At 47.8% G+C, this 25,914-nt stretch overlaps 41 non-coding genes across 41 annotated transcripts; all 41 read left to right on the top strand.

Moving 5' to 3' along the window:
- The first annotated feature begins 33 nt into the window (after positions 1–33).
- Positions 34–106, top strand: TRNAM-CAU (transfer RNA methionine (anticodon CAU)). Its single transcript has one exon. It is a non-coding gene; the product is annotated as a tRNA-Met (tRNA).
- Positions 107–1,228: 1,122 nt separating this feature from the next.
- On the top strand, positions 1,229–1,301 carry TRNAM-CAU (transfer RNA methionine (anticodon CAU)). Its single transcript has one exon. It is a non-coding gene; the product is annotated as a tRNA-Met (tRNA).
- A 401-nt stretch (positions 1,302–1,702) lies between these two features.
- TRNAM-CAU (transfer RNA methionine (anticodon CAU)) lies at positions 1,703–1,775 on the top strand. Its single transcript has one exon. It is a non-coding gene; the product is annotated as a tRNA-Met (tRNA).
- A 400-nt stretch (positions 1,776–2,175) lies between these two features.
- Positions 2,176–2,248, top strand: TRNAM-CAU (transfer RNA methionine (anticodon CAU)). Its single transcript has one exon. It is a non-coding gene; the product is annotated as a tRNA-Met (tRNA).
- An 873-nt stretch (positions 2,249–3,121) lies between these two features.
- TRNAM-CAU (transfer RNA methionine (anticodon CAU)) lies at positions 3,122–3,193 on the top strand. Its single transcript has one exon. It is a non-coding gene; the product is annotated as a tRNA-Met (tRNA).
- A 164-nt stretch (positions 3,194–3,357) lies between these two features.
- On the top strand, positions 3,358–3,430 carry TRNAM-CAU (transfer RNA methionine (anticodon CAU)). The gene has a single exon. It is a non-coding gene; the product is annotated as a tRNA-Met (tRNA).
- Positions 3,431–4,537: 1,107 nt separating this feature from the next.
- TRNAM-CAU (transfer RNA methionine (anticodon CAU)) lies at positions 4,538–4,609 on the top strand. The gene has a single exon. It is a non-coding gene; the product is annotated as a tRNA-Met (tRNA).
- A 403-nt stretch (positions 4,610–5,012) lies between these two features.
- TRNAM-CAU (transfer RNA methionine (anticodon CAU)) lies at positions 5,013–5,085 on the top strand. Its single transcript has one exon. It is a non-coding gene; the product is annotated as a tRNA-Met (tRNA).
- Positions 5,086–5,249: 164 nt separating this feature from the next.
- On the top strand, positions 5,250–5,322 carry TRNAM-CAU (transfer RNA methionine (anticodon CAU)). The gene has a single exon. It is a non-coding gene; the product is annotated as a tRNA-Met (tRNA).
- Positions 5,323–5,486: 164 nt separating this feature from the next.
- On the top strand, positions 5,487–5,559 carry TRNAM-CAU (transfer RNA methionine (anticodon CAU)). Its single transcript has one exon. It is a non-coding gene; the product is annotated as a tRNA-Met (tRNA).
- A 398-nt stretch (positions 5,560–5,957) lies between these two features.
- TRNAM-CAU (transfer RNA methionine (anticodon CAU)) lies at positions 5,958–6,030 on the top strand. Its single transcript has one exon. It is a non-coding gene; the product is annotated as a tRNA-Met (tRNA).
- Positions 6,031–7,138: 1,108 nt separating this feature from the next.
- TRNAM-CAU (transfer RNA methionine (anticodon CAU)) lies at positions 7,139–7,211 on the top strand. The gene has a single exon. It is a non-coding gene; the product is annotated as a tRNA-Met (tRNA).
- A 1,347-nt stretch (positions 7,212–8,558) lies between these two features.
- TRNAM-CAU (transfer RNA methionine (anticodon CAU)) lies at positions 8,559–8,631 on the top strand. Its single transcript has one exon. It is a non-coding gene; the product is annotated as a tRNA-Met (tRNA).
- Positions 8,632–9,267: 636 nt separating this feature from the next.
- On the top strand, positions 9,268–9,340 carry TRNAM-CAU (transfer RNA methionine (anticodon CAU)). Its single transcript has one exon. It is a non-coding gene; the product is annotated as a tRNA-Met (tRNA).
- Positions 9,341–9,503: 163 nt separating this feature from the next.
- Positions 9,504–9,576, top strand: TRNAM-CAU (transfer RNA methionine (anticodon CAU)). The gene has a single exon. It is a non-coding gene; the product is annotated as a tRNA-Met (tRNA).
- An 872-nt stretch (positions 9,577–10,448) lies between these two features.
- On the top strand, positions 10,449–10,520 carry TRNAM-CAU (transfer RNA methionine (anticodon CAU)). Its single transcript has one exon. It is a non-coding gene; the product is annotated as a tRNA-Met (tRNA).
- Positions 10,521–10,685: 165 nt separating this feature from the next.
- On the top strand, positions 10,686–10,758 carry TRNAT-CGU (transfer RNA threonine (anticodon CGU)). Its single transcript has one exon. It is a non-coding gene; the product is annotated as a tRNA-Thr (tRNA).
- Positions 10,759–10,922: 164 nt separating this feature from the next.
- Positions 10,923–10,995, top strand: TRNAM-CAU (transfer RNA methionine (anticodon CAU)). Its single transcript has one exon. It is a non-coding gene; the product is annotated as a tRNA-Met (tRNA).
- Positions 10,996–11,159: 164 nt separating this feature from the next.
- TRNAM-CAU (transfer RNA methionine (anticodon CAU)) lies at positions 11,160–11,232 on the top strand. Its single transcript has one exon. It is a non-coding gene; the product is annotated as a tRNA-Met (tRNA).
- A 164-nt stretch (positions 11,233–11,396) lies between these two features.
- Positions 11,397–11,469, top strand: TRNAM-CAU (transfer RNA methionine (anticodon CAU)). Its single transcript has one exon. It is a non-coding gene; the product is annotated as a tRNA-Met (tRNA).
- A 401-nt stretch (positions 11,470–11,870) lies between these two features.
- TRNAM-CAU (transfer RNA methionine (anticodon CAU)) lies at positions 11,871–11,943 on the top strand. Its single transcript has one exon. It is a non-coding gene; the product is annotated as a tRNA-Met (tRNA).
- Positions 11,944–12,815: 872 nt separating this feature from the next.
- On the top strand, positions 12,816–12,888 carry TRNAM-CAU (transfer RNA methionine (anticodon CAU)). Its single transcript has one exon. It is a non-coding gene; the product is annotated as a tRNA-Met (tRNA).
- An 872-nt stretch (positions 12,889–13,760) lies between these two features.
- On the top strand, positions 13,761–13,832 carry TRNAM-CAU (transfer RNA methionine (anticodon CAU)). Its single transcript has one exon. It is a non-coding gene; the product is annotated as a tRNA-Met (tRNA).
- Positions 13,833–13,997: 165 nt separating this feature from the next.
- TRNAM-CAU (transfer RNA methionine (anticodon CAU)) lies at positions 13,998–14,070 on the top strand. The gene has a single exon. It is a non-coding gene; the product is annotated as a tRNA-Met (tRNA).
- Positions 14,071–14,234: 164 nt separating this feature from the next.
- On the top strand, positions 14,235–14,307 carry TRNAM-CAU (transfer RNA methionine (anticodon CAU)). The gene has a single exon. It is a non-coding gene; the product is annotated as a tRNA-Met (tRNA).
- Positions 14,308–14,471: 164 nt separating this feature from the next.
- TRNAM-CAU (transfer RNA methionine (anticodon CAU)) lies at positions 14,472–14,544 on the top strand. Its single transcript has one exon. It is a non-coding gene; the product is annotated as a tRNA-Met (tRNA).
- A 164-nt stretch (positions 14,545–14,708) lies between these two features.
- TRNAM-CAU (transfer RNA methionine (anticodon CAU)) lies at positions 14,709–14,781 on the top strand. The gene has a single exon. It is a non-coding gene; the product is annotated as a tRNA-Met (tRNA).
- A 5,015-nt stretch (positions 14,782–19,796) lies between these two features.
- On the top strand, positions 19,797–19,869 carry TRNAM-CAU (transfer RNA methionine (anticodon CAU)). The gene has a single exon. It is a non-coding gene; the product is annotated as a tRNA-Met (tRNA).
- Positions 19,870–20,036: 167 nt separating this feature from the next.
- On the top strand, positions 20,037–20,109 carry TRNAM-CAU (transfer RNA methionine (anticodon CAU)). Its single transcript has one exon. It is a non-coding gene; the product is annotated as a tRNA-Met (tRNA).
- A 161-nt stretch (positions 20,110–20,270) lies between these two features.
- Positions 20,271–20,343, top strand: TRNAM-CAU (transfer RNA methionine (anticodon CAU)). The gene has a single exon. It is a non-coding gene; the product is annotated as a tRNA-Met (tRNA).
- Positions 20,344–20,506: 163 nt separating this feature from the next.
- On the top strand, positions 20,507–20,579 carry TRNAM-CAU (transfer RNA methionine (anticodon CAU)). Its single transcript has one exon. It is a non-coding gene; the product is annotated as a tRNA-Met (tRNA).
- Positions 20,580–21,683: 1,104 nt separating this feature from the next.
- On the top strand, positions 21,684–21,755 carry TRNAM-CAU (transfer RNA methionine (anticodon CAU)). Its single transcript has one exon. It is a non-coding gene; the product is annotated as a tRNA-Met (tRNA).
- Positions 21,756–21,920: 165 nt separating this feature from the next.
- Positions 21,921–21,993, top strand: TRNAM-CAU (transfer RNA methionine (anticodon CAU)). Its single transcript has one exon. It is a non-coding gene; the product is annotated as a tRNA-Met (tRNA).
- A 402-nt stretch (positions 21,994–22,395) lies between these two features.
- TRNAM-CAU (transfer RNA methionine (anticodon CAU)) lies at positions 22,396–22,468 on the top strand. The gene has a single exon. It is a non-coding gene; the product is annotated as a tRNA-Met (tRNA).
- Positions 22,469–22,870: 402 nt separating this feature from the next.
- TRNAM-CAU (transfer RNA methionine (anticodon CAU)) lies at positions 22,871–22,943 on the top strand. The gene has a single exon. It is a non-coding gene; the product is annotated as a tRNA-Met (tRNA).
- Positions 22,944–23,106: 163 nt separating this feature from the next.
- Positions 23,107–23,179, top strand: TRNAM-CAU (transfer RNA methionine (anticodon CAU)). Its single transcript has one exon. It is a non-coding gene; the product is annotated as a tRNA-Met (tRNA).
- Positions 23,180–23,342: 163 nt separating this feature from the next.
- Positions 23,343–23,415, top strand: TRNAM-CAU (transfer RNA methionine (anticodon CAU)). The gene has a single exon. It is a non-coding gene; the product is annotated as a tRNA-Met (tRNA).
- Positions 23,416–23,815: 400 nt separating this feature from the next.
- TRNAM-CAU (transfer RNA methionine (anticodon CAU)) lies at positions 23,816–23,888 on the top strand. Its single transcript has one exon. It is a non-coding gene; the product is annotated as a tRNA-Met (tRNA).
- Positions 23,889–24,290: 402 nt separating this feature from the next.
- Positions 24,291–24,363, top strand: TRNAM-CAU (transfer RNA methionine (anticodon CAU)). Its single transcript has one exon. It is a non-coding gene; the product is annotated as a tRNA-Met (tRNA).
- A 400-nt stretch (positions 24,364–24,763) lies between these two features.
- On the top strand, positions 24,764–24,836 carry TRNAM-CAU (transfer RNA methionine (anticodon CAU)). Its single transcript has one exon. It is a non-coding gene; the product is annotated as a tRNA-Met (tRNA).
- Positions 24,837–25,237: 401 nt separating this feature from the next.
- Positions 25,238–25,310, top strand: TRNAM-CAU (transfer RNA methionine (anticodon CAU)). The gene has a single exon. It is a non-coding gene; the product is annotated as a tRNA-Met (tRNA).
- The last annotated feature ends 604 nt before the right edge of the window (positions 25,311–25,914 follow it).

Consider the following 25,914-nt stretch of genomic DNA (forward strand, 5'->3'; position numbering starts at 1 on the left):
GATACCGGTTGTGTTTCCCAGTGACACCTGTCCGCCTCGGTAGCGCAGTAGGCAGCGCGTCAGTCTCATAATCTGAAGGTCGTGAGTTCAATCCTCACCCGGGGCAAAGGCGGTGAAGTTTTTTCTTTGCTTATGAGAGTTTAATTAGGTCGTGAGGGGTGCGCTGTCTGGAGCAGTAATGAATGACTGTTGCTGAGTTTTCCTACTTTTTTGACCTTTAACTTGTGGGAACTATTGATACCGGTTGTGTTTCCCAGTGACACCTGTCCGCCTCGGAAGCGCAGTAGGCAGCGCGTCAGTCTCATAATCTGAAGGTCGTGAGTTCAATCCACACCCAGGGTAAAGGCGGTACAGATTTTTTGTTTGCTTATGAGAGTTTAATTAGGTCGTGAGGGGTGCGGTGTCTGGAGCAGTAATGAATGACTGTTGCTGTGTTTTCTTACTTTTTCGACTTTTAACTTGTGGGAACTATTGATACCGGTTGTGTTTGCCAGCGACACCTGTCTGCCTCGGTAGTGCAGTAGGCAGCGCGTCAGTCTCATAATCTGAAGGTCGTGAGTTCAATCCTCAGGCGGGCCAATGTCGATGCAGTTTTTTGTTTGCTCATGAGAGTTTAATTAGGTCGTGAGGGGTGCACTGTGTGGAGCAGTAATGAATGACTGTTGCTCGGTTTTCTTACTTTTTCGACCTTTAATTTGTGGGAACTAATGATACCGGTTGCGTTTCGCAGTGACCGCTGTCCGCCTCGGTAGCGCAGTAGGCGGTGCTTCAGTCTCATAATCTGAAGGTCGTGATTTCAATCCACACCCGGGGCAAAGGCGGTGCAGTTTTTTTGTTTGCTTTTTGTTTGCCTATGAGAGTTTAATTAGGTCGTGAGGGGTGCGCTGTCCTGAGCAGTATTGAATGACTGTTGCTGAGTTTTCTTACTTTTTCGACCTGTAACATGTGGGAACTATTGATACCGGTTGTGTTTCCCAGTGACGCCTGTTCGCCTCGGTAGCGCAGTAGGCAGCGCGTCAGTCTCATAATCTGAAGGTCGTGAGTTCAATTTTCACCCGGGCCAAAGGCGGTGCAGTTTTTTTTGTTTGCTTATGAGAGTTTATTTAAGTCGTGAGGAGTGCGCTGTCTGGAGCAGTAATGAATGACAGTTGCTCGCTTTTCTGATTTTTTCGACCTTTAATTTGTGGGAACTAATGATACCGGTGGCGTTTCCCAGTGACCCCTGTCCGCCTCGGTAGCGCAGTAGGCAGCGCGTCAGTCTCATAATCTGAAGGTCGTGAGTTCCATCCTCACCCGGGGCAAAGGCGGTGTAGTTGGTTTCTTTGCTTATGAGAGTTTAATTAGGTCGTGAAGGGTGCGCAGTCTGGAGCAGTAATGAATGACTGTTGCTGAGTTTTCTTACTTTTTCGACCTTTAACTTGTGGGAACTAATGATACCGGTTGCGTTTCCCAGTGACCCCAGTCTGCCTTGGTAGCGCACTAGGCAGCGCGTCAGTCTCATAATCTGAAGGTCGTTGAGTTCAATCCTCACCCGGGGCAAAGGCGGTGCAGTTTTTTGTTTGCTTATGAGAGTTTAATTAGGTCGTGAGGAGTGCGCTGTCAGGAGCAGTAATGAATGACAGTTGCTCGGTTTTCTTATTTTTTCAACCTTTAATTTGTGGGAACTAATGATACCGGTTGCGTTTCCCAATGACCCCAGTCTGCCTCGGTAGCGCAGTAGGCAGCGCGTCAGTCTCATATTCTGAAGGTCGTGAGTTCAATCCTCAACCGGGGCAAAGGCGGTGCAGTTTTTTTGTTTGTTTATGAGAGTTTAATTAGGTCGTGAAGGGTGCGCTGTCTGGAGCAGTAATGAATGACTGTTGCTGAGTTTTCTTACTTTTTCGATCTTTAACTTGAGGGAACTTTTGATACCGGTTGTCTTTCCCAGTGACACCTGTCCGCCTCGGTAGCGCAGTAGGCAGCGCGTCAGTCTCATAATCTGAAGCTCGTGAGTTCAATTCTCACCCTGGCCAAAGGTGGTGAAGTTTTTTGTTTGCTTATGAGAGTTTAATTAGGTCGTGAGGTGTGGGCTGTCAGGAGCAGTAATGAATGACAGTTGCTCGGTTTTCTTACTTTTTCAATTTTTAACTTGTGGGAACTATTGATACCGGTTGTGTTTCCCAGTGACACCTGTCCGCCTCGGTAGCGCAGTAGGCAGCGCGTCAGTCTCATAATCTGAAGGTCGTGAGTTCAATCCTCACCCGGGGCAAAGGCGGTGAAGTTTTTTCTTTGCTTATGAGAGTTTAATTAGGCCGTGAGGGGTGCGCTGTCTGGAGCAGTAATGAATGACTGTTGCTGAGTTTTCCTACTTTTTTGACCTTTAACTTGTGGGAACTATTGATACCGGTTGTGTTTCCCAGTGACACCTGTCCGCCTCGGAAGCGCAGTAGGCAGCGCGTCAGTCTCGTAATCTGAAGGTCGTGAGTTCAATCCACACCCAGGGTAAAGGCGGTACAGATTTTTTGTTTGCTTATGAGAGTTTAATTAGGTCGTGAGGGGTGCGCTGTCTGGAGCAGTAATGAATGAATGTTGCTGAGTTTTCTTACTTTTTCGACCTTTAACTTGTGGAAACGAATGATACCGGTTGCGTTTCCCAGTGACCCCTGCCCGCCTCGGTAGCGCAGTAGGCAGCGCGTCAGTCTCATAATCTGAAGGTCGTGAGTTCAATCCTCAGGCGGGCCAATGTGGATGCAGTTTTTTGTTTGCTCATGAGAGTTTAATTAGGTCGTGAGGGGTGCACTGTCTGGAGCAGTAATGAATGACTGTTGCTCGGTTTTCTTAATTTTTTTGACCTTTTTTTGTGGGAAATAATGATACCGTTTGTGTTTCCCAGTGACCCCTGTCCGCCTCGGTAGTGCAGTAGGCAGCGCGTCAGTCTCATAATCTGAAGGTCGTGAGGTCAATCCTCACCCGGGGCAAAGGTGGTACAGTTTTTTGTTTGCTTATGAGAGTTTAACTAGGTCGTGAGGGGTGCGCTGTCTGGAGCAGTAATGAACGACTGTTGGTGAGTTTTCTCACTTTTTCAATTTTTTAACTTGTGGGAACTATTGATACCGGTTGTGTTTCCCAGTGACACCTGTCCGCCTCGGTAGCGCATTGGCAGCGCGTCAGTCTCATAATCTGAAAGTCGTGAGTTCAATCCTCACCCGGGGCAAAGGTGGTGCAGATTTTTTGTTTGCTTATGAGAGTTTAATTAGGTCGTGAGGGGTGCGCTTTCCTGAGCAGTATTGAATGACTGTTGCTGAGTTTTCTTACTTTTTCGACCTTTAACATGTGGGAACTATTGATACCGGTTGTGTTTCCCAGTGACGCCTGTTCGGCTCGGTAGCGCAGTAGGCAGCGCGTCAGTCTCATAATCTGAAGGTCGTGAGTTCAATTCTCACCCGGGCCAAAGGCGGTGCAGTTTTTTGTTTGCTTATGAGAGTTTATTTAAGTCGTGAGGATTTCGCTGTCTGGAGCAGTAATGAATGACAGTTGCTCGGTTTTCTTATTTTTTCGACCTTTATTTGTGGGAACTAATGATACCGGTTGCGTTTCCCAGTGACCCCAGTCTGCCTCGGTAGCGCAGTTGGCCGCGCGTCAGTCTCGTGATCTGAAGGTCGTGAGTTCAATCCCCACCCGGGGTGAAGGCGGTGCAGTTTTTTTGTTTGCTTATGAGAGTTTAATTAGGTCGTGAGGGGTGCGCTGTCTGGAGCAGTAATGAATGACTGTTGCTGAGTTTTCTTACTTTTTCGACCTTTAACTTGTGGGAACTATTGATACCGGTTGTGTTTCCCAGTGACACCTGTCCGCCTCGGTAGTGCAGTAGGCAGCGCGTCAGTCTCATAATCTGAAGGTCGTGAGGTCAATCCTCAGGCGGGCCAATGTCGATGCAGTTTTTTGTTTGCTCATGAGAGTTTAATTAGGTCGGGAGGGGTGCACTGTCTGGAGCAGTAATGAATGACTGTTGCCCAGTTTTCTTATTTTTTCGACCTTTAATTTGTGGAAACGAATGATACCGGTTGCGTTTCCCAGTGACCCCTGTCCGCCTCGGTAGTGCAGTAGGCAGCGCGTCAGTCTCATAATCTGAAGGTCGTGAGGTCAATCCTCACCCGGGGCAAAGGTGGTGCAGATTTTTGTTTGCTTATGAGAGTTTAATTAGGTCGTGAGGGGTGCGCTGTCTTGAGCAATAATGAATGACTGTTGGTGAGTTTTCTTACTTTTTCAATTTTTAACTTGTGGGAACTATTGATACCGGTTGTGTTTCCCAGTGACACCTGTCCGCCTCGGTAGCGCATTGGCAGCGCGTCAGTCTCATAATCTGAAGGTGGTGAGGTCAAACCTCACTCGGGGCAAAGGCGGTAAAATTTTTTGTTTGCTTATGAGAGTTTAATTAGGTCGTGAGGGGTGCACTGTCTGCAGCAGTAATGAATGACTGTTGCTCGGTTTTTTTAACTTTTTCGACCTTTAATTGGGGGGAACTAATGATACCGGTTGCGTTTCCCACTGACCCCTGTCCGCCTCGGTAGTGCAAAGGCAGCACGTCTGTCTCATAATCTGAAGGTCGTGAGTTCAATCCTCACCCGGGGCAAAGGTGTTGCAGATTTTTTTGTTTTCCTATGAGAGATTTATTGGGTCGTGAGGGGTGCGCTGTCTGGAGCAGTAATGAATGACTGTTGCTTGGTTTTCTTACTTTTTCGACCTATTGTTTGTGGGAACTAATGATACCGGTTGCGTTTCCCAGTGACCCCTGTCTGTCTCGGTAGCACACTAGGCAGCGCGTCAGTCTCATAATCTGAAAGTCATGAGTTCAATCCTCACCCGGGGCAACTTTGGTGCAGATTTCTTGTTTGCTCATGAGAGTTTAATTAGGTCGTGAAGGGTGCACTGTCTGGAGCAGTAATGAATGACTGTTGCTCGGTTTTCATCCTTTTTCCACCTTTATTTTTGTGGGAACTAATGATACCGGTTGCGTTTGCCAGGGACTCCTGTCTGCCTCGGTAGCGCAGTAGGCAGCGCGTCAGTCTCATAATCTGAAGGTCGTGAGTTCCATCCTCACCCGGGGCAAAGGCGGTGTAGTTGTTTTGTTTGCTTATGAGAGTTTAATTAGGTCGTGAAGGGTGCGCTGTCTGGAGCAGCAATGAATGACTGTTGCTGAGTTTTCTTACTTTTTCGACCTTTAACTTGTGGGAACAATTGATACCGGTTGTGTTTCCCAGTGACACCAGTCCGCCTCGGTAGCGCAGTAGGCAGCGCGTCAGTCTCATAATCTGAAGGTCGTGAGTTCAATCCTCACCCGGGGCAAGTTTGTTGCAGATTTGTTGTTTGCTCATGAGAGTTTAATTAGGTCGCGAGGGGTGCACTGTCTTGAGCAGTAATGAATGACAGTTGTTCGGTTTTTCTACTTTTTCGACCTTTAATTTGTGGGAACTAATGATACCGGTTGCGTTTCGCAGTGACCCCTGTCCGCCTCGGTAGCGCAGTAGGCAGCGCGTCAGTCTCATAATCTGAAGGTCATGAGTTCCATCCTCACCCGGGGCAAAGGCGGTGTAGTTGGTTTCTTTGCTTATGAGAGTTAATTAGGTCGTGAAGGGTGCGCAGTCTGGAGCAGTAATGAATGACTGTTGCTGAGTTTTCTTACTTTTCGACCTTTAACTTGTGGGAACTAATGATACCGGTTGTGTTTCCCAGTGACACCTGTCCGCCTCGGTAGCGCAGTAGGCAGCGCGTCAGTCTCATAATCTGAAGCTCGTGAGTTCAATTCTCACCCGGGCCAAAGGTGGTGCAGTTTTTTGTTTGCTTATGAGAGTTTAATTAGGTCGTGAGGTGTGGGCTGTCAGGAGCAGTAATGAATGACAGTTGCTCGGTTTTCTTACTTTTTCAATTTTTAACTTGTGGGAACTATTGATACAGGTTGTGTTTCCCAGTGACACCTGTCCGCCTCGGTAGCGCAGTAGGCAGCGCGTCAGTCTCATAATCTGAAGGTCGTGAGTTCAATCCTCACCCGGGGCAAAGGCGGTGAAGTTTTTTCTTTGCTTATGAGAGTTTAATTAGGTCGTGAGAGTGCGCTGTCTGGAGCAGTAATGAATGACTGTTGCTGAGTTTTCCTACTTTTTTGACCTTTAACTTGTGGGAACTATTGATACCGGTTGTGTTTCCCAGTGACACCTGTCCGCCTCGGAAGCGCAGTAGGCAGCGCGGCAGTCTCATAATCTGAAGGTCGTGAGTTCAATCCACACCCAGGGTAAAGGCGGTACAGATTTTTTGTTTGCTTATGAGAGTTTAATTAGGTCGTGAGGGGTGCGGTGTCTGGAGCAGTAATGAATGACTGTTGCTGTGTTTTCTTACTTTTTCGACTTTTAACTTGTGGGAACTATTGATACCGGTTGTGTTTGCCAGTGACACCTGTCTGCCTCGGTAGTGCAGTAGGCAGCGCGTCAGTCTCATAATCTGAAGGTCGTGAGTTCAATCCTCAGGCGGGCCAATGTCGATGCAGTTTTTTGTTTGCTTATGAGAGTTTAATTAGGTCGTGAGGGGTGCACTGTGTGGAGCAGTAATGAATGACTTTTGCTCGGTTTTCTTACTTTTTCGACCTTTATTTGTGGGAACTAATGATACCGGTTGCGTTTCGCAGTGACCGCTGTCCGCCTCGGTAGCGCAGTAGGCGGTGCTTCAGTCTCATAATCTGAAGGTCGTGATTTCAATCCACACCCGGGGCAAAGGCGGTGCAGATTTTTTGTTTGCCTATGAGAGTTTAATTAGGTCGTGAGGGGTGCGCTGTCCGGAGCAGTATTGAATGACTGTTGCTGAGTTTTCTTACTTTTTCGACCTGTAACATGTGGGAACTATTGATACCGGTTGTGTTTCTCAGTGACGCCTGTTCGTCTCGGTAGCGCAGTAGGCAGCGCGTCAGTCTCATAATCTGAAGGTCGTGAGTTCAATTTTCACCCGGGCCAAAGGCGGTGCAGTTTTTTTGTTTGCTTATGAGAGTTTATTTAAGTCGTGAGGAGTGCGCTGTCTGGAGCAGTAATGAATGGCAGTTGCTCGGTTTTCTGATTTTTTCGACCTTTAATTTGTGGGAACTAATGATACCGGTTGCGTTTCCCAGTGACCCCAGTCTGCCTCGGTAGCGCAGTAGGCAGCGCGTCAGTCTCATATTCTGAAGGTCGTGAGTTCAATTCTCACCCGGGGCAAAGGCGGTGCAGTTTTTTTATTCGCTTATAAGAGTTTAATTAGGTCGTGAGGAGTGCGCTGTCAGGAGCAGTAATGAATGACAGTTGTTCGGTTTTCTTATTTTTTCAACCTTTAACTTGTGGGAACTACTGATACCTGTTGTGTTTCCCAGTGACACCTGTCCGCCTCGGTAGTGCAGTAGGCAGCGCGTCAGTCTCATAATCTGAAGGTCGTGAGTTCAATCCTCAGGCGGGCCAATGTGGATGCAGTTTTTTGTTTGCTCATGAGAGTTTAATTAGGTCGGGAGGGGTGCACTGTCTGGAGCAGTAATGAATGACTGTTGCCCAGTTTTCTTATTTTTTCGACCCTTAGTTTGTGGAAAACGAATGATAGCGGTTGCGTTTCACAGTGACCCCCGTCCGCCTCGGTAGCGCAGTAGGCAGCGCGTCAGTCTCGTAATCTGAATGTCGTGAGTTCAATCCTCCCCCGGGGCGAAGGCGGTGCAGATGTTTTGTTTGCTTATGAGAGTTTAATTAGGTCGTGAGGGGTGCACTGTCTGGAGCAGTAATGAATGACTGTTGCTCGGTTTTCTTAATTTTTTGACCTTTTTTTTGTGGGAAATAATGATACCGGTTGTGTTTCCCAGTGACCCCTGTCCGCCTCGGTAGTGCAGTAGGCAGCGCGTCAGTCTCATAATCTGAAGGTCGTGAGGTCAATCCTCACCCGGGGCAAAGGTGGTACAGTTTTTTGTTTGCTTATGAGAGTTTAACTAGGTCGTGAGGGGTGCGCTGTCTGGAGCAGTAATGAATGACTGTTGGTGAGTTTTCTCACTTTTTCAATTTTTAACTTGTGGGAACTATTGATACCGGTTGTGTTTCCCAGTGACACCTGTCCGCCTCGGTAGCGCATTGGCAGCGCGTCAGTCTCATAATCTCAAAGTCGTGAGTTCAATCCTCACCCGGGGCAAAGGCGGTGCAGATTTTTTGTTTGCTTATGAGAGTTTAATTAGGTCGTGAGGGGTGCACTGTGTGGAGCAGTAATGAATGACTGTTGCTCGGTTTTCTTACTTTTTTGACCTTTAATTTGTGGGAACTAATGATACCGGTTGCGTTTCGCAGTGACCCCTGTCCGCCTCGGTAGCGCAGTAGGCGGCGCTTCAGTCTCATAATCTGAAGGTCGTGAGTTCAATACACACCCGGGGCAAAGGCGGTGCAGATTTTTTGTTTGCCTATGAGAGTTTAATTAGGTCCTGAGGGGTGCGCTGTCCTGAGCAGTATTGAATGACTGTTGCTGAGTTTTCTTACTTTTTCGACCTTTAACATGTGGGAACTATTGATACCGGTTGTGTTTCCCAGTGACGCCTGTTCGCCTCGGTAGCGCAGTAGGCAGCGCGTCAGTCTCATAATCTGAAGGTCGTGAGTTCAATTCTCACCCGGGCCAAAGGCGGTGCAGTTTTTTGTTTGCTTATGAGAGTTTATTTAAGTCGTGAGGATTTCGCTGTCTGGAGCAGTAATGAATGACAGTTGCTCGGTTTTCTTATTTTTTCGACCTTTAATTTGTGGGAACTAATGATACCGGTTGCGTTTCCCAGTGACCCCAGTCTGCCTCGGTAGCGCAGTTGGCCGCGCGTCAGTCTCATATTCTGAAGATCGTGAGTTCAATCCTCACCCGGGGAAAGGCGGTGCAGTTTTTTTGTTTGCTTATGAGAGTTTAATTAGGTCGTGAAGGGTGCGCTGTCTGGAGCAGTAATGAATGACTGTTGCTGAATTTTCTTACTTTTTCAATTTTTAACTTGTGGGAACTATTGATACCGGTTGTGTTTCCCAGTGACACCTGTCCGCCTCGGTAGTGCAGTAGGCAGTGCGTCAGTCTCATAATCTGAAGGTCGTGAGTTCAATACACACCCGGGGCAAAGGCGGTGCAGATTTTTTGTTTGCCTATGAGAGTTTAATTAGGTCGTGAGGGGTGCGCTGTCCTGAGCAGTATTGAATGACTGTTGCTGAGTTTTCTTACTTTTTCGACCTTTAACATGTGGGAACTATTGATACCAGTTGTGTTTCCCAGTGACGCCTGTTCGCCTCGGTAGCGCAGTAGGCAGCGCGTCAGTCTCATAATCTGAAGGTCGTGAGTTCAATTCTCACCCGGGCCAAAGGCGGTGCAGTTTTTTGTTGGCTTATGAGAGTTTATTTAAGTCGTGAGGATTTCGCTGTCTGGAGCAGTAATGAATGACAGTTGCTCGGTTTTCTTATTTTTTCGACCTTTAATTTGTGGGAACTAATGATACCGGTTGCGTTTCTCAGTGACCCCAGTCTGCCTCGGTAGCGCAGTTGGCCGCGCGTCAGTCTCATAATCTGAAGGTCGTGAGTTCAATCCCCACCCGGGGTGAAGGCGGTGCAGTTTTTTTGTTTGCTTATGAGAGTTTAATTAGGTCGTGAGGGGTGCGCTGTCTGGAGCAGCAATGAATGACTGTTGCTGAGTTTTCTTACTTTTTCGACCTTTAACTTGTGGGAACTATTGATACCGGTTGTGTTTCCCAGTGACACCTGTCCGCCTCGGTAGTGCAGTAGGCAGCGCGTCAGTCTCATAATCTGAAGGTCGTGAGGTCAATCCTCAGGCGGGCCAATGTCGATGCAGTTTTTTGTTTGCTCATGAGAGTTTAATTAGGTCGGGAGGGGTGCACTGTCTGGAGCAGTAATGAATGACTGTTGCCCAGTTTTCTTATTTTTTCGACCTTTAATTTGTGGAAACGAATGATACCGGTTGCGTTTCCCAGTGACCCCTGTCCGCCTCGGTAGTGCAGTAGGCAGCGCGTCAGTCTCATAATCTGGAGGTCGTGAGGTCAATCCTCACCCGGGGCAAAGGTGGTGCAGATTTTTGTTTGCTTATGAGTGTTTAATTAGGTCGTGAGGGGTGCGCTGTCTGGAGCAATAATGAATGACTGTTGGTGAGTTTTCTTACTTTTTCAATTTTTAACTTGTGGGAACTATTGATACCGGTTGTGTTTCCCAGTGGCACCTGTCCGCCTTGGTAGCGCATTGGCAGCGCGTCAGTCTCATAATCTGAAGGTCGTGAGGTCAAACCTCACTCGGGGCAAAGGCGGTAAAGTTTTTTGTTTGCTTATGAGAGTTTAATTAGGTCGTGAGGGGTACACTGTCTGCAGCAGTAATGAATGACTGTTGCTCGGTTTTTTTAACTTTTTCGACCTTTAATTTGGGGGAACTAATGATACCGGTTGCGTTTCCCACTGACCCCTGTCCGCCTCGGTAGTGCAAAGGCAGCACGTCTGTCTCATAATCTGAAGGTCGTGAGTTCAATCCTCACCCGGGGCAAAGGTGTTGCAGGTTTTTTTGTTTTCCTATGAGAGATTTATTGGGTCGTGAGGGGTGCGCTGTCTGGAGCAGTAATGAATGACTGTTGCTTGGTTTTCTTACTTTTTCGACCTATTGTTTGTGGGAACTAATGATACCGGTTGCGTTTCCCAGTGACCCCTGTTCGCGTCGGTAGCGCAGTAGGCAGCGCGTCAGTCTCGTAATCTGAAGGTCGTGAGTTCAATCCTCACCCGGGGCAAAGGCGGTGAATATGTTTTGTTTGCTTATGAGAGTTTAATTAGGTCGTGAGGAGTGCGCTGTCAGGAGCAGTAATGAATGACAGTTGCTTGGTTTTCTTATTTTTTCAACCTTTAATTTGTGGGAACTAATGATACCGGTTGCGTTTGCCAGGGACTCCTGTCTGCCTCGGTAGCGCAGTGGGCAGCGCGTCAGTCTCATAATCTGAAGGTCGTGATTTCAATCCTCACCCGGGGCAAATGCAGTGCAGATTTTTTGTTTGCTTATGAGAGTTTAATTAGGTCGTGAGGGGTGCACTGTGTGGAGCAGTATTGAATGACTGTTGCTCGGTTTTCTTACTTTTTCGACCTTTAATTTGTGGGAACTAATGATACTGGTTGCGTTTCGCAGTGACCCCTGTCCGCCTCGGTAGCGCAGTAGGCAGCGCGTCAGTCTCATAATCTGAAGGTCGTGAGTTCTATCCTCACCCGGGGCAAAGGCGGTGTAGTTGTTTTGTTTGCTTATGAGAGTTTTATTAGGTCGTGAAGGGCGCGCTGTCTGGAGCAGTAATGAATGACGGTTGCTGAGTTTTCTTACTTTTTCGACCTTTAGGTTGTGGGAACAATTGATACCGGTTGTGTTTCCCAGTGACACTAGTCCGCCTCGGTAGTGCAGTAGGCAGCGCGTCAGTCTCATAATCTGAAGGTCGTGAGTTCAATCCTCACCCGGGGCAAGTTTGTTGCAGATTTTTTGTTTGCTCATGAGAGTTTAATTAGGTCGTGAGGGGTGCACTGTGTGGAGCAGTAATGAATGACTGTTGCTCGGTTTTCTTACTTTTTTGACCTTTAATTTGTGGGAACTAATGATACCGGTTGCGTTTCGCAGTGACCCCTGTCCGCCTCGGTAGCGCAGTAGGCGGCGCTTCAGTCTCATAATCTGAAGGTCGTGAGTTCAATACACACCCGGGGCAAAGGCGGTGCAGATTTTTTGTTTGCCTATGAGAGTTTAATTAGGTCCTGAGGGGTGCGCTGTCCTGAGCAGTATTGAATGACTGTTGCTGAGTTTTCTTACTTTTTTGACCTTTAACATGTGGGAACTATTGATACCGGTTGTGTTTCCCAGTGACGCCTGTTCGCCTCGGTAGCGCAGTAGGCAGCGCGTCAGTCTCATAATCTGAAGGTCGTGAGTTCAATTCTCACCCGGGCCAAAGGCGGTGCAGTTTTTTGTTTGCTTATGAGAGTTTATTTAAGTCGTGAGGATTTCGCTGTCTGGAGCAGTAATGAATGACAGTTGCTCGGTTTTCTTATTTTTTCGACCTTTAATTTGTGGGAACTAATGATACCGGTTGCGTTTCCCAGTGACCCCAGTCTGCCTCGGTAGCGCAGTTGGCCGCGCGTCAGTCTCATATTCTGAAGATCGTGAGTTCAATCCTCACCCGGGGAAAGGCGGTGCAGTTTTTTTGTTTGCTTATGAGAGTTTAATTAGGTCGTGAAGGGTGCGCTGTCTGGAGCAGTAATGAATGACTGTTGCTGAATTTTCTTACTTTTTCAATTTTTAACTTGTGGGAACTATTGATACCGGTTGTGTTTCCCAGTGACACCTGTCCGCCTCGGTAGTGCAGTAGGCAGTGCGTCAGTCTCATAATCTGAAGGTCGTGAGTTCAATACACACCCGGGGCAAAGGCGGTGCAGATTTTTTGTTTGCCTATGAGAGTTTAATTAGGTCGTGAGGGGTGCGCTGTTTTGAGCAGTATTGAATGACTGTTGCTGAGTTTTCTTACTTTTTCGACCTTTAACATGTGGGAACTATTGATACCAGTTGTGTTTCCCAGTGACGCCTGTTCGCCTCGGTAGCGCAGTAGGCAGCGCGTCAGTCTCATAATCTAAAGGTCGTGAGTTCAATTCTCACCCGGGCCAAAGGCGGTGCAGTTTTTTGTTGGCTTATGAGAGTTTATTTAAGTCGTGAGGATTTCGCTGTCTGGAGCAGTAATGAATGACAGTTGCTCGGTTTTCTTATTTTTTCAACCTTTAATTTGTGGGAACTAATGATACCGGTTGCGTTTCTCAGTGACCCCAGTCTGCCTCGGTAGCGCAGTTGGCCGCGCGTCAGTCTCATAATCTGAAGGTCGTGAGTTCAATCCCCACCCGGGGTGAAGGCGGTGCAGTTTTTTTGTTTGCTTATGAGAGTTTAATTAGGTCGTGAGGGGTGCGCTGTCTGGAGCAGCAATGAATGACTGTTGCTGAGTTTTCTTACTTTTTCGACCTTTAACTTGTGGGAACTATTGATACCGGTTGTGTTTCCCAGTGACACCTGTCCGCCTCGGTAGTGCAGTAGGCAGCGCGTCAGTCTCATAATCTGAAGGTCGTGAGGTCAATCCTCAGGCGGGCCAATGTCGATGCAGTTTTTTGTTTGCTCATGAGAGTTTAATTAGGTCGGGAGGGGTGCACTGTCTGGAGCAGTAATGAATGACTGTTGCCCAGTTTTCTTATTTTTTCGACCTTTAATTTGTGGAAACGAATGATACCGGTTGCGTTTCCCAGTGACCCCTGTCCGCCTCGGTAGTGCAGTAGGCAGCGCGTCAGTCTCATAATCTGAAGGTCTTGAGGTCAATCCTCACCCGGGGCAAAGGTGGTGCAGATTTTTGTTTGCTTATGAGTGTTTAATTAGGTCGTGAGGGGTGCGCTGTCTGGAGCAATAATGAATGACTGTTGGTGAGTTTTCTTACTTTTTCAATTTTTAACTTGTGGGAACTATTGATACCGGTTGTGTTTCCCAGTGGCACCTGTCCGCCTTGGTAGCGCATTGGCAGCGCGTCAGTCTCATAATCTGAAGGTCGTGAGGTCAAACCTCACTCGGGGCAAAGGCGGTAAAGTTTTTTGTTTGCTTATGAGAGTTTAATTAGGTCGTGAGGGGTACACTGTCTGCAGCAGTAATGAATGACTGTTGCTCGGTTTTTTTAACTTTTTCGACCTTTAATTTGGGGGAACTAATGATACCGGTTGCGTTTCCCACTGACCCCTGTCCGCCTCGGTAGTGCAAAGGCAGCACGTCTGTCTCATAATCTGAAGGTCGTGAGTTCAATCCTCACCCGGGGCAAAGGTGTTGCAGGTTTTTTTGTTTTCCTTTGAGAGATTTATTGGGTCGTGAGGGGTGCGCTGTCTGGAGCAGTAATGAATGACTGTTGCTTGGTTTTCTTACTTTTTCGACCTTTAATTTGTGGGAACTAATGATACCGGTTGCGTTTGCCAGGGACTCCTGTCTGCCTCGGTAGCGCAGTGGGCAGCGCGTCAGTCTCATAATCTGAAGGTCGTGATTTCAATCCTCACCCGGGGCAAATGCAGTGCAGATTTTTTGTTTGCTTATGAGAGTTTAATTAGGTCGTGAGGGGTGCACTGTGTGGAGCAGTATTGAATGACTGTTGCTCGGTTTTCTTACTTTTTCGACCTTTAATTTGTGGGAACTAATGATACTGGTTGCGTTTTGCAGTGACCCCTGTCCGCCTCGGTAGCGCAGTAGGCAGCGCGTCAGTCTCATAATCTGAAGGTCGTGAGTTCTATCCTCACCCGGGGCAAAGGCGGTGTAGTTGTTTTGTTTGCTTATGAGAGTTTTATTAGGTCGTGAAGGGCGCGCTGTCAGGAGCAGTAATGAATGACGGTTGCTGAGTTTTCTTACTTTTTCGACCTTTAGGTTGTGGGAACAATTGATACCGGTTGTGTTTCCCAGTGACACTAGTCCGCCTCGGTAGTGCAGTAGGCAGCGCGTCAGTCTCATAATCTGAAGGTCGTGAGTTCAATCCTCACCCGGGGCAAGTTTGTTGCAGATTTTTTGTTTGCTCATGAGAGTTTAATTAGGTCGTGAGGGGTGCACTGTCTTGAGCAGTAATGAATGACAGTTGCTCGGTTCTCTTACTTTTTCAATTTTTAACTTGTGGGAACTATTGATACCGGTTGTGTTTCCCAGTGACACCCGTCCGCCTCGGTAGCGCAGTAGGCAGCGCGTCAGTCTCATAATCTGAAGGTCGTGAGTTCAATTCTCACCCGGGCCAAAGGCGGTGCAGTTTTTTGTTTGCTTATGAGAGTTTAATTAAGTCGTGAGGAGTGGGCTGTCAGGAGCAGTAATGAATGACAGTTGCTCGGTTTTCTTACTTTTTCAATTTTTAACTTGTGGGAACTATTGATACCGGTTGTGTTTCCCAGTGACACCCGTCCGCCTCGGTAGCGCAGTCATTCCACTTCCGGCTTTCGAGCGATACGGTCGCGGAATGTTCGGCTCCGACGGAGCGGTATCAGCGGCCCGACCGGGCCGCGGTGACAGGGTTTTTGCGCCTAGCGCCGACGATTATCAGGTGATTTTGCCCAATCTGCCTTCCGGACGCATCGCTGCGAATACCGTTTTCATGCATGGTGATCCGAGAGCCCGGCCTTACCGCGTCGAAGACTACAGGGACACTTTGGCCAAGCTTGGTGCGCTCGACGACGTTTTGGCGTTGGGGGCGTATCAAATGAACCACGTATGGGCTGTGACACTGACGAGTGCTGAGGCTGCTCGGAAGTTGCTCTCCGCCATCGATGTGAAGGTAAAGGATCGCCCATGTTTGCTCATTGACCCAAATAACCGCGAGGTTCGCTTGAAGCTTTACTGGTTGCTGCACGGCGTGACCGACGAAGACGTGCGTGTTGCCTTGAATCCCTATGGGAAAGTGTTCGAAGTGAAACGGGAGAAGTGGCGAGCACCGGGCATCACAGAAAAGGGCTCAACGACGCGTACTGTGGGACTAAAGCTGCACTCCGACGTCAAGGTGGATGACATTCCACACCAGCTCAAGATTGCCGGAGAGCTGACTCTCGTTGTCGTTCCAGGCCGTGCACCGTTGTGCCTACGGTGCAAGAGTACCGGTCACATACGTCGCGACTGCCGAGTACCCCGCTGCAGTCGTTGTCGCCGCTTCGGCCACGATGACGCCGACTGCGCGAAGACATATGCCAGTGTGACCGGACCAGCGCAGGAAAGTGATGCACTGGAGCACCTCATGGACGAAGCAGACTCGGAAGAAACAGCAGGAGTTAACCCGAACTCTGCTGTGGAAGATGGGTCGTCATGCCGTCAAGAAGAGGGCGTGTGTGAAGCACCAGGTAAGCCCGACGCCGGGCTTCCATACGAAGGCGTAGGAGAAAGCAGTGAAAAGGTGGATGCAAGCAGCACCGGCGACACGTGTCTTGGCACAGCAGACGAGACCCCCTCCGAGGCTGAACCGATGACTGGGATTGAAAGCGACAGTGGCACTGTGACGGGGAAGCGTCCCCGTGACGAAGGGAAAAAAGACAAGGGCACCACTGCTGCCTCGCCGGACGAACCACCCGCCAAGACGACTCCCGCTCGGCGGCCTACCATCCGGCCACGGCCAAACATTTCGTCGGAGCGCAAGACGGCGGAAACGCCGCCTTCGCCAACTTAAGTACTGTACTGGGACAAGGCGTTCAGGAAGGAATTGCAGTTGTAAGGTAAGCGCCATGCCCCTGGGTTTTTCGTAGCCTTACAATGGTGCAAATAGAAAATTCAATCCGTGTGGCCACTTTAAATGTGCGTGGCCTGGCCTCACGGAGAAAACAATGCCAGCTTTATCGGCTAGTAAGTGATCTCGAACTTGACATACTGGCAGTCCAAGAGACTAAAGTCCATGGTGACGTTGAAACTGGGGGCATGGTGCGCCAATTCTTGCCGCGGTATTCTGCTATAGTTAGCCATGCCATTGGGACTTCTTCCGGTTGCGTTTTGTTGGTCAGACAGAGTCTGGGTGCTAAAGTAGAAGCCTCAACGTCATATCCGTCTGGTCGGCTCATTGTTTGTGATCTTTTGTTTTCGGGGTTGGAATGGCGCGTAATATGCTTGTACGCACCGACTGTCACTGACGAAAGACGCATATTTTTCGAACAACTAAAGCAGTATACCACATGTAATAGGCTCCTAATCATTATTGGCGATTTCAACTGCGTCCTTTCAGCCAAAGACAAAACTAGCGAAAGACATTACAGGGATGCAAGTACGGCTGTCTTAAGCGATATAGTAAGAGAACATGGTTTGGAGGATGTGGCCGAATGTCTCGGTGGTGGCCGGACTATGCAGTACACCCACTTTCAGGCAGCCAGCCATGCCCGACTAGATAGGGCGTACGTGAGTGTAGAATTGGTACCGCTTTGCAAGGCATACCGTGTTAACGCCGTTTCATTTAGTGACCACTGCTTGGTTAGCTTTGTAGTAGCTAGCACGAAAGAAGCGAAAAGGGCCTTCGAGTGGCAACTATGGAAATTGAATTCGAATCTGCTGAGTGATGAAAAATTTATGGAGGAAGTAATGACGGAAGTTGAAAAAATGAAAGTTCGCAGTAAAAAGACGTTTAGAGAAAAATGGGAGAACTTCAAGCAGGTCGTTAAATTGAAAGCTTTGGAACGCTCGAGCGCTATAAGCAGAGAAAAAGGAGCAGAAGAAAAGCTCATGCGCAGAAACCTGGAAAAATTGCTCCTCGAAGAATGTAGATTGCCCGGCATGTTTCTTGAAGATATTCGCGCGCTGAAAAGTAAAATTGAGCGGTTCGATGTCGAAAGATACCGCGGTGCTATGGTTCGGGCAAGAGCCGAGCGACTGATAACGGCAGAAGCACCGTCAAAAAGGGCGTTGGGCTCGGAAAAGTGGCATGCGCGTCGTAATCAGATAACAGAAATTGAACACGAGGGTGAGGTCAGCGATGTCGCAGATGTTATCGAGCGTGCTTTCTTTGAGCACTTCAATGGTCTATTCGCCGCCAGCTCAGTTGATGTCGATCGTTTTAAAAAAGATTTTTTACCGCTGATGCCAAAGCTTGACAATGACACAAAAGAAATATTGGAGGAACCCATTTCGGAAGAGGAAGTTTACAGTGCTATTGAAAGTATGCATCCCGGGAAATCGCCTGGCCCTGATGGTCTGACTTCCGCCTTTTATAAGTGTTTCAAGTTTGAAATAACACCAGTCTTAGCTGACGTTTATAATGAGGCATTCGAGCTGAAAATATTACCCCCGTCCTTTTCATCATCTCACACTGTTCTTATACCAAAATCGGAAGACCCCGTTGCACTGCGCAAAGTAAATTCTTACCGCCCAATCTGCCTCACTAATGGAGATTACAAGATATTCATGAAAATCCTAGCTAAAAGGTTGCAAACAGTCATTACGGAGCTCGTGGGGCCGCATCAGACATGCGGCATTAAAGGTCGAACTATCCTTACGAATATACACGCAGCCCGGAGCATCCTCGAATGTTGCGACGCTATTGGTGCGCGAGTCGCAATGCTGCAAATCGACCTCGAGAAGGCTTTTGACAGGGTGCCTCATGAAATTCTGCTGTGCATCCTAGATTATGTGAATTTAGGGAAAATAATCAAAGAGGGGGTTGTCATGGCGTACCGAGACTGCTCAACGCGGCTAATCGTTAACAAGGTGGTGGGGAAGCGCATCCCAGTCAAGCGTTCGGTCCGTCAGGGTTGTCCTCTCTCACCACTATTGTTTTGTTTGTACATAGAGTCCTTTTGTTTGAGTGTCATAGAGAATGACTGTGTCCGTGGGTTTAAGCTGCACGAGGTTGAAGTCCGACTGTTGGCTTATGCGGACGATATTGCCATTTTTTGCGCGGACTCTGACAGCATAGCAAATGCTGTCAAATGCGTTACTAACTTCTGTGCTGCAAGTGGCAGCGCTGTAAACTGGGGAAAATGCCTTGGCTTTTGGCACGGTGACTGGGCAGAAACCCCAGACAGTTTTGCCAGCATAAGGTTTGTTACGACACCGGTGAAATACTTGGGTGCCCCCCTCGAATGCTACAAAGACAGCGACTCGTACTGGAGGAGCCAAGTGGATAACCTGCGGGAAAGAGTGAACAAGTGGAATGGCTGGAATTGGTCTATGTTTTCTAAAGCCACAATTTGCAACATATTCTTAGTGAGTAAAATTTGGTATATCTTACAAGTCTTACATTGTTCAAGGGTAAACATCCAAAAATTTCACCGTGTGTTCGCTGTCTTTGTGTGGGAATCGTCTTGGGAAAGATCGAGTCGGACCAATTTATTTCTTCGAGTGCGAAATGGAGGACTCGGCTTGTCGCATTTGTTTTTAAGACAGGTAGTCAATCGATTTTGTTTCTTTAGAGACGTCGACAACCCATTCCTTCGCACTGTCTGTCAACTTCGCCTGGGGCAACACTTGCCTAACATGGTTGTATCAACCTGCAGCGTACCTGGTGGTGTTTATGGCTTTCTCCGCGAAGTTGTACTTTCTTGTAGGTTTCTGTCAGTGCGGTTTTCACTGGAATACTTGAGTCAAGTCCGACGAAGAAAGTTGTACAAGGACCTATGTGATGTGTTTTTACCAGTGCCTTTGTATCGGTCCCTTTACAATGTATGCCATGGCCACACTGTACTAAAGCGCGTCAAGGCGATGAAAATATCGCCAGGTGCTAAGAATTTCTTTTTTAAATTACATACCGGTACGCTGACCGTCAAAACCTGGATGGCTGCAAAGGGGTTTTACGTTCCTTGGGGCACGCATTGCATAATATGCAGAAAGGAGGAGACAATTGAGCATGTATTCATTGACTGCTGGGATGCTGTTTTTCTTTGGGACGTGCTCCAGCGCACGATCAAAAAAGATTTCCCCATTGATGCATATGGCATCCGCTATTTGCAAATACAAAGTGACGATGGTACCCCATATGATATGATAATGCTTATGGCTCTTCATAGCATTTGGAAATCCAGGATGGCAGCCATGCACTTTGATGTAGATGCACGAGCACCCACGCAGTACTTCAAAGAGTATATAAGAAATTTTGTGGATGAACAAAAGTTGGAGGAATTCCCCCCAGAATGGTTGCCGCGCGTCGAATTACTATCGACGATAAAAACATTTTAACAGATGCGTGGTCACATCGTTTGAGCCACGGTTTTTACAATGTTTTGGATTGTGTTGTGTATCATTTAATATGTGTATTGTTTACGTGAGCCGAAAACAGGCAATAAAGAAAAAAAAAAAGCCTCGGTAGCGCAGTAGGCAGCGCGTCAGTCTCATAATCTGAAGGTCGTGAGTTCAATCCTCACCCGGGCCAATGTCGATGCAGTTTTTTTTGTTTACTCATGAGAGTTTAATTAGGTCGTGAGGGATGCACTGTCTGGAGCAGTAATGAATGACTGTTGCCCAGTTTTCTTATTTTTTCGACCTTTATTTTTTGTGGAAACGAATGATACCGGTTGCGTTTCCCAGTGACCCCTGTCCGCCTCGGTAGCGCTGTAGGCAGCGCGTCAGTCTCATAATCTGAAGGTCGTGAGTTCAATCCTCACCCGGGGCAAATGTGGTGCAGATATTTGTTTGCTTATAAGAGTTTATAGGTCGTGAGGGGTGCGCTGTCTGGAGCAGTAATGAATGACTGTTGCTGAGTTTTCTTACTTTTTCAATTTTTAACTTGTGGGAACTATTGATACCGGTTGTGTTTCCCAGTGACACCTGTCCGCCTCGGTAGCGCAGTAGGCAGCGCGTCAGTCTCATAATCTGAAGGTCGTGAGTTCAATCCTCACCCGGGGCAATGGCGGTGCAGTTTTTTGTTTGCTTATGAGAGTTTAATTAGGTCGTGATGGGTGCGCTGTCTGGAGCTGTAATGAATGACTGTTGCTGAGTTTTCTTACTTTTTCGACCTTTAACTTGTGGGAACAATTGATACCGGTTGTGTTTCCCTATGACCCCAGTCTGCCTCGGTAGCGCAGTAGGCAGCGCGTCAGTCTCATATTCTGAAGGTCGTGAGTTCAATCCTCACCCGGGGCAAAGGCGGTGCAGTTTTTTGTTTGTTTATGAGAGTTTAATTAGGTCATGAAGGGTGCGCTGTCTGGAGCAGTAATGAATGACTGTTGCTGAGTTTTCTTACTTTTTCGTACTTTAACTTGTGGGAACTATTGATACCGGTTGTGTTTCCCAGTCGCACCTGTCCGCCTCGGTAGTGCAGTAGGCAGCGCGTCAGTCTCATAATCTGAAGGTCGTGAGTTCAATCCTCAGGCGGGCCAATGTCGATGCAGTTTTTTGTTTGCTCATGAGAGTTTAATTAGGTCGGGAGGGGTGCACTGTCTGGAGCAGTAATGAATGACTGTTGCCCAGTTTTCTTATTCTTTCGACCTTTGATTTGTGGAAACGAATGATACCGGTTGCGTTTCCCAGTGACCCCTGTCCGCCTCGGTAGTGCAGTAGGCAGCGCGTCAGTCTCATAATCTTAAGGTCGTGAGGTCAATCCTCACCCGGGGCAAAGGTGGTGCAGATTTTTGTTTGCTTATAAGAGTTTAATTAGGTCGTGAGGGGTGCGCCGTCTGGAGCAGTAATGAATGACTGTAGCTGAGTTTTCTTACTTTTTCAATTTTTAACTTGTGGGAACTATTGATACCGGTTGTGTTTCCCAGTGACACCTGTCCGCCTCGGTAGCGCAGTATGCAGCGCGTCAGTCTCATAATGAAGGTCGTGAGTTCAATCCTCACCCGGGGCAAAGGCGGTGAAGTTTTTTGTTTGCTTATGAGAGTTTAATTAGGTCGAGAGGGGTGCGCTGTCTGGAGCAATAATGAATGACTGTTGGTGAGTTTTCTTACTTTTTCAATTTTTAACTTGTGGGAACTATTGATACCGGTTGTGTTTCCCAGTGACACCTGTCCGCCTCGGTAGAGCATTGGCAGCGCGTCAGTCTCATAATCTGAAGGTCGTGAGGTCAAACTTCACTCGGGGCAAAGGCGGTAAAGTTTTTTGTTTGCTTATGAGAGTTTAATTAGGTCGTGAGGGGTGCACTGTCTGGAGCAGTAATGAATGGCTGTTGCTCGGTTTTCTTACTTTTTCGACCTTTAATTTGTGGGAACTAATGATACCGGTTGCGTTTCCCAGTGACCCCTGTCCGCCTCGGTAGTGCAAAGGCAGCACGTCTGTCTCATAATCTGAAGGTCGTGAGTTCAATCCTCACCCGGGGCAAAGGTGTTGCAGATTTTTTTGTTTTCCTATGAGAGATTTATTGGGTCGTGAGGGGTGCGCTGTGTGGAGCACTAATGAATGACTGTTGCTCGGTTTTCTTACTTTTTCGACCTATTGTTTGTGGGAACTATTGATACCGGTTGTGTTTCCCAGTGACCCCTGTCCGCCTCGGTAGCGCACTAGGCAGCGCGTCAGTCTCATAATCTGAAGGTCGTGAGTTCAATCCTCACCCGGGGCAACTTTGGTGCAGATTTTTGGTTTGCTCATGAGAGTTTAATTAGGTCGTGAGGGGTGCAGTGTCTGGAGCAGTAATGAATGACTGTTGCTCGGTTTTCTTACTTTTTCCACCTTTATTTTTGTGGGAACTAATGATACCGGTTGCGTTTGCCAGGGACTCCTGTCTGCCTCGGTAACGCAGTAGGCAGCGCGTCAGTCTCATAATCTGAAGGTCGTGATTTCAATCCTCACCCGGGGCAAATGCGGTGCAGATTTTTTGTTTGCTTATGAGAGTTTAATTAGGTCGTGAGGGGTGCACTGTGTGGAGCAGTAATGAATGACTGTTGCTCGGTTTTCTTACTTTTTCGACCTTTAATTTGTGGGAACTAATGATACCGGTTGCGTTTCGCAGTGACCCCTGTTCGCCTCGGTAGCGCAGTAGGCAGCGCGTCAGTCTCATAATCTGAAGGTCGTGAGTTCCATCCTCACCCGGGGCAAAGACGGTGTAGTTGTTTTGTTTGCTTATGAGAGTTTAATTAGGTCGTGAGAGGTGTGCTGTCTGGAGCAGTAATGAATGACTGTTGCTGAGTTTTCCTACTTTTTCGACCTTTAACTTGTGGGAACTATTGATACCGGTTGTGTTTCCCAGTGACACCTGTCCGCACTCGGTAGCGCAGTAGGCAGCGCGTCAGTCTCATAATCTTAAGGTCGTGAGTTCAATCCACACCCAGGGTAAAGGCGGTACAGAATTTTTGTTTTCTTATGAGAGTTTAATTAGGTCGTGAGGGGTGCGCTGTCTGGAGCAGTAATGAATGACTGTTGCTGAGTTTTCTTACTGTTTCAATTTTTAACTTGTGGGAACTATTGATACCGGTTGTGTTTCCCAGTGACCCCTGTCCGCCTCGGTAGCGCAGTAGGCAGCGCGTCAGTCTCATAATCTGAAGGTCGTGAGTTCAATCCTCATCCGGGGCAAAGTCGCTGAAGTTTTTTGTTTGCTTATGAGAGTTTAATTAGGTCGTGAGGGGTGCGCTGTCTGGAGCAGTAACTAATGACTGCTGCTGAGTTTTCTTACTTTTTCGAGCTTTAACTTGTGGGAACTATTGATACCGGTTGTGTTTCCCAGTGACACCTGTCCGCCTCGGTAGTGCAGTAGGCAGCGCGTCAGTCTCATAATCTGAAGGTCGTGAGTTCAATCCTCACCCGGGGCAAAGGCGGTGCAGATGTCTTATTTGCTTATGAGAGTTTAATTAGGTCGTGAGGGGTGCACTGTCTGGAGCAGTAATGAATGACTGTTGCCCAGTTTTCTTATTTTTTCGACCTTTATTTGTGGAAACGAATGATACCGGTTGCGTTTCCCAGTGACCCCTGTCCGCCTCGGTAGCGCAGTAGGCAGCGCGTCAGTCTCATAATCTGAAGGTCGTGAGTTCAATCTTCACCCGGGGCAAAGGTGGTGCAGATATTTGTTTGCTTATAAGAGTTCAATTAGGTCGTGAGGGGTGCGCTGTCTGGAGCAGTAATGAATGACTGTTGCTGAGTTTTCTTACTTTTTCAATTTTTAACTTGTGGGAAATATTGATACCGGTTGTGTTTCGCAGTGACACCTGTCCGCCTCGGTAGCGCAGTAGGCAGCGCGTCAGTCTCATAATCTGAAGGTCGTGAGTTCAATCCTCACCCAGGCCAAAGGCGTTGCAGTTTTTTTGTTTGCTTATGAGAGTTTAATTAGGTCTTGAGGGGTGCGCTGTCTGGAGCAGTAGTGAATGACTGTTGCTGAGTTTTCTTACTTTTTCGACTTTTAACTTGAGGGAACTATTGATACCGGTTGTGTTTCCCAGTGACACCTGTCCGCCTCGGTAGCGCAGTAGGCAGCGCGTCAGTCTCATAATCTGAAGGTCGTGAGTTCAATTCTCACCCGGGCCAAAGGCGGTGCAGGTTTTTGTTTGCTTATGAGAGTTTAATTAGGTCGTGGGAAGCGCGCTTTCAGGAGCAGTAATGAATGACAGTTGCTCGGTTTTCTTATTTTTTCAACCTTTATTTTTTGTGGGAACTAGTGATACCGGTTGCGTTTCCCAGTGACCCCAGTCTGCCTCGGTAGCGCAGTAGGCAGCGCGTCAGTCTCATATTCTGAAGTTCGTAGTTCAATCCTCACCCGGGGCAAAGGCGGTGCAGTTTTTTTGTTTGTTTATGAGAGTTTAATTAGGTCGTGAAGGGTGCGCTGTCTGGAGCAAAAAATAAATGACAGTTGCTCGGTTTTCTTAATTTTTCAATTTTTAACTTGTGGGAACAATTGATACCGGTTGTGTTTCCCAGAGACACCTGTCCGCCTCGGTAGCGCAGTAGGCAGCGCGTCAGTCTCATAATCTGAAGGTCGTGAGTTCAATCCTCACCCGGGGCAAAGGCGGTGAGGTTTTTTCTTTGCTTATGAGAGTTTAATTAGGTCGTGAGGGGTGCGCTGTCTGGAGGAGTAATGAATGTATGTTGCTGAATTTTCCTACTTTTTCGACCTTTAACTTGTGGGAACTATTGATACCGGTTGTGTTTCGCAGTGACACCTGTCCGCCTCGGAAGCGCAGTAGGCAGCGCGTCAGTCTCATAATCTGAAGGTCGTGAGTTCAATCCACACCCAGGGGAAAGGCGGTACAGATTTTTTGTTTGCTTATGAGAGTTTAATTAGGTCGTGAGGGGTGCACTGTCTGGAGCAGTAATAAATGACTGTTGCTCGGTTTTCTTACTGTTTCAATTTTTAACTTGTGGGAACTATTGATACCGGTTGTGTTTCCCAGTGACCCCTGTCGGCCTCGGTAGCGCAGTAGGCAGCGCGTCAGTCTCATATTCTGAAGGTCGTGAGTTCAATCCTCACCCGGGGCAAAGGCGGTACAGTTTTTTTGTTTGCTTATGAGAGTTTAATTAGGTCGTGAGGGGTGCGCTGTCTGAAGCAGTAATGAACGACTGTTGCTGACGTTTCTTACTTTTTCGACCTTTAACTTGTGGGAACTATTGATACCTGTTGTGTTTCCCAGAGACACATGACCGCCTCGGTAGCGCAGTAGGCAGCGCGTCAGTCTCATAATCTGAAGGTCGTGAGTTCAATCCACACCAAGGGTAAAGGCGGTACAGATTTTTTGTTTGCTTATGAGAGTTTAATTATGTCGTGAGCGGTGCGCTGTCTGGAGCAGTAATAAATGACTGTTGCTCGGTTTTCTTACTGTTTCAATTTTTACCTTGTGGGAACTATTGATACCGGTTGTGTTTCCCAGTGACCCCTGTCGGCCTCGGTAGCGCAGTAGGCAGCGCGTCAGTCTCATATTCTGAAGGTCGTGAGTTCAATCCTCACCCGGGGCAAAGGCGGTACAGTTTTTTTGTTTGCTTATGAGAGTTTAATTAGGTCGTGAGGGGTGCGCTGTCTGAAGCAGTAATGAACGACTGTTGCTGACGTTTCTTACTTTTTCGACCTTTAACTTGTGGGAACTATTGATACCTGTTGTGTTTCCCAGAGACACATGACCGCCTCGGTAGCGCAGTAGGCAGCGCGTCAGTCTCATAATCTGAAGGTCGTGAGATCAATCCACACCCAGGGTAAAGACGGTACAGATTTTTTATTTGCTTATGAGAGTTTAATTATGTCGTGAGCGGTGCACTGTCTGGAGCAGTAATGAATGACTGCTGCCTAGTTTTCTTACGTTTTCGACCTTTAACTTGTGGGAACTATTGATACCGGTTGTGTTTCCCAGTGTCACCTGTCCGCCTCGGTAGTGAAGTTGGCAGCGCGTCAGTCTCATAATGTGAAGGTCGTGAGTTCAATCCTAAGGCGGGCCAATGTCGATGCAGTTTTTTTGTTCGCTTTGAGAGTTTAATTAGGTCGTGAAGGGTGCGCTGTCTGGAACAGTAATAAATGACTGTTGCCCAGTTTTCTTATTTTTTCGACCTTTCATTTGTGGAAACGAAT

The sequence above is a fragment of the Rhipicephalus microplus genome, chromosome 3 (assembly GCF_043290135.1).
Source record: "Rhipicephalus microplus isolate Deutch F79 chromosome 3, USDA_Rmic, whole genome shotgun sequence".
NCBI classification, from domain to species: domain Eukaryota; kingdom Metazoa; phylum Arthropoda; class Arachnida; order Ixodida; family Ixodidae; genus Rhipicephalus; species Rhipicephalus microplus.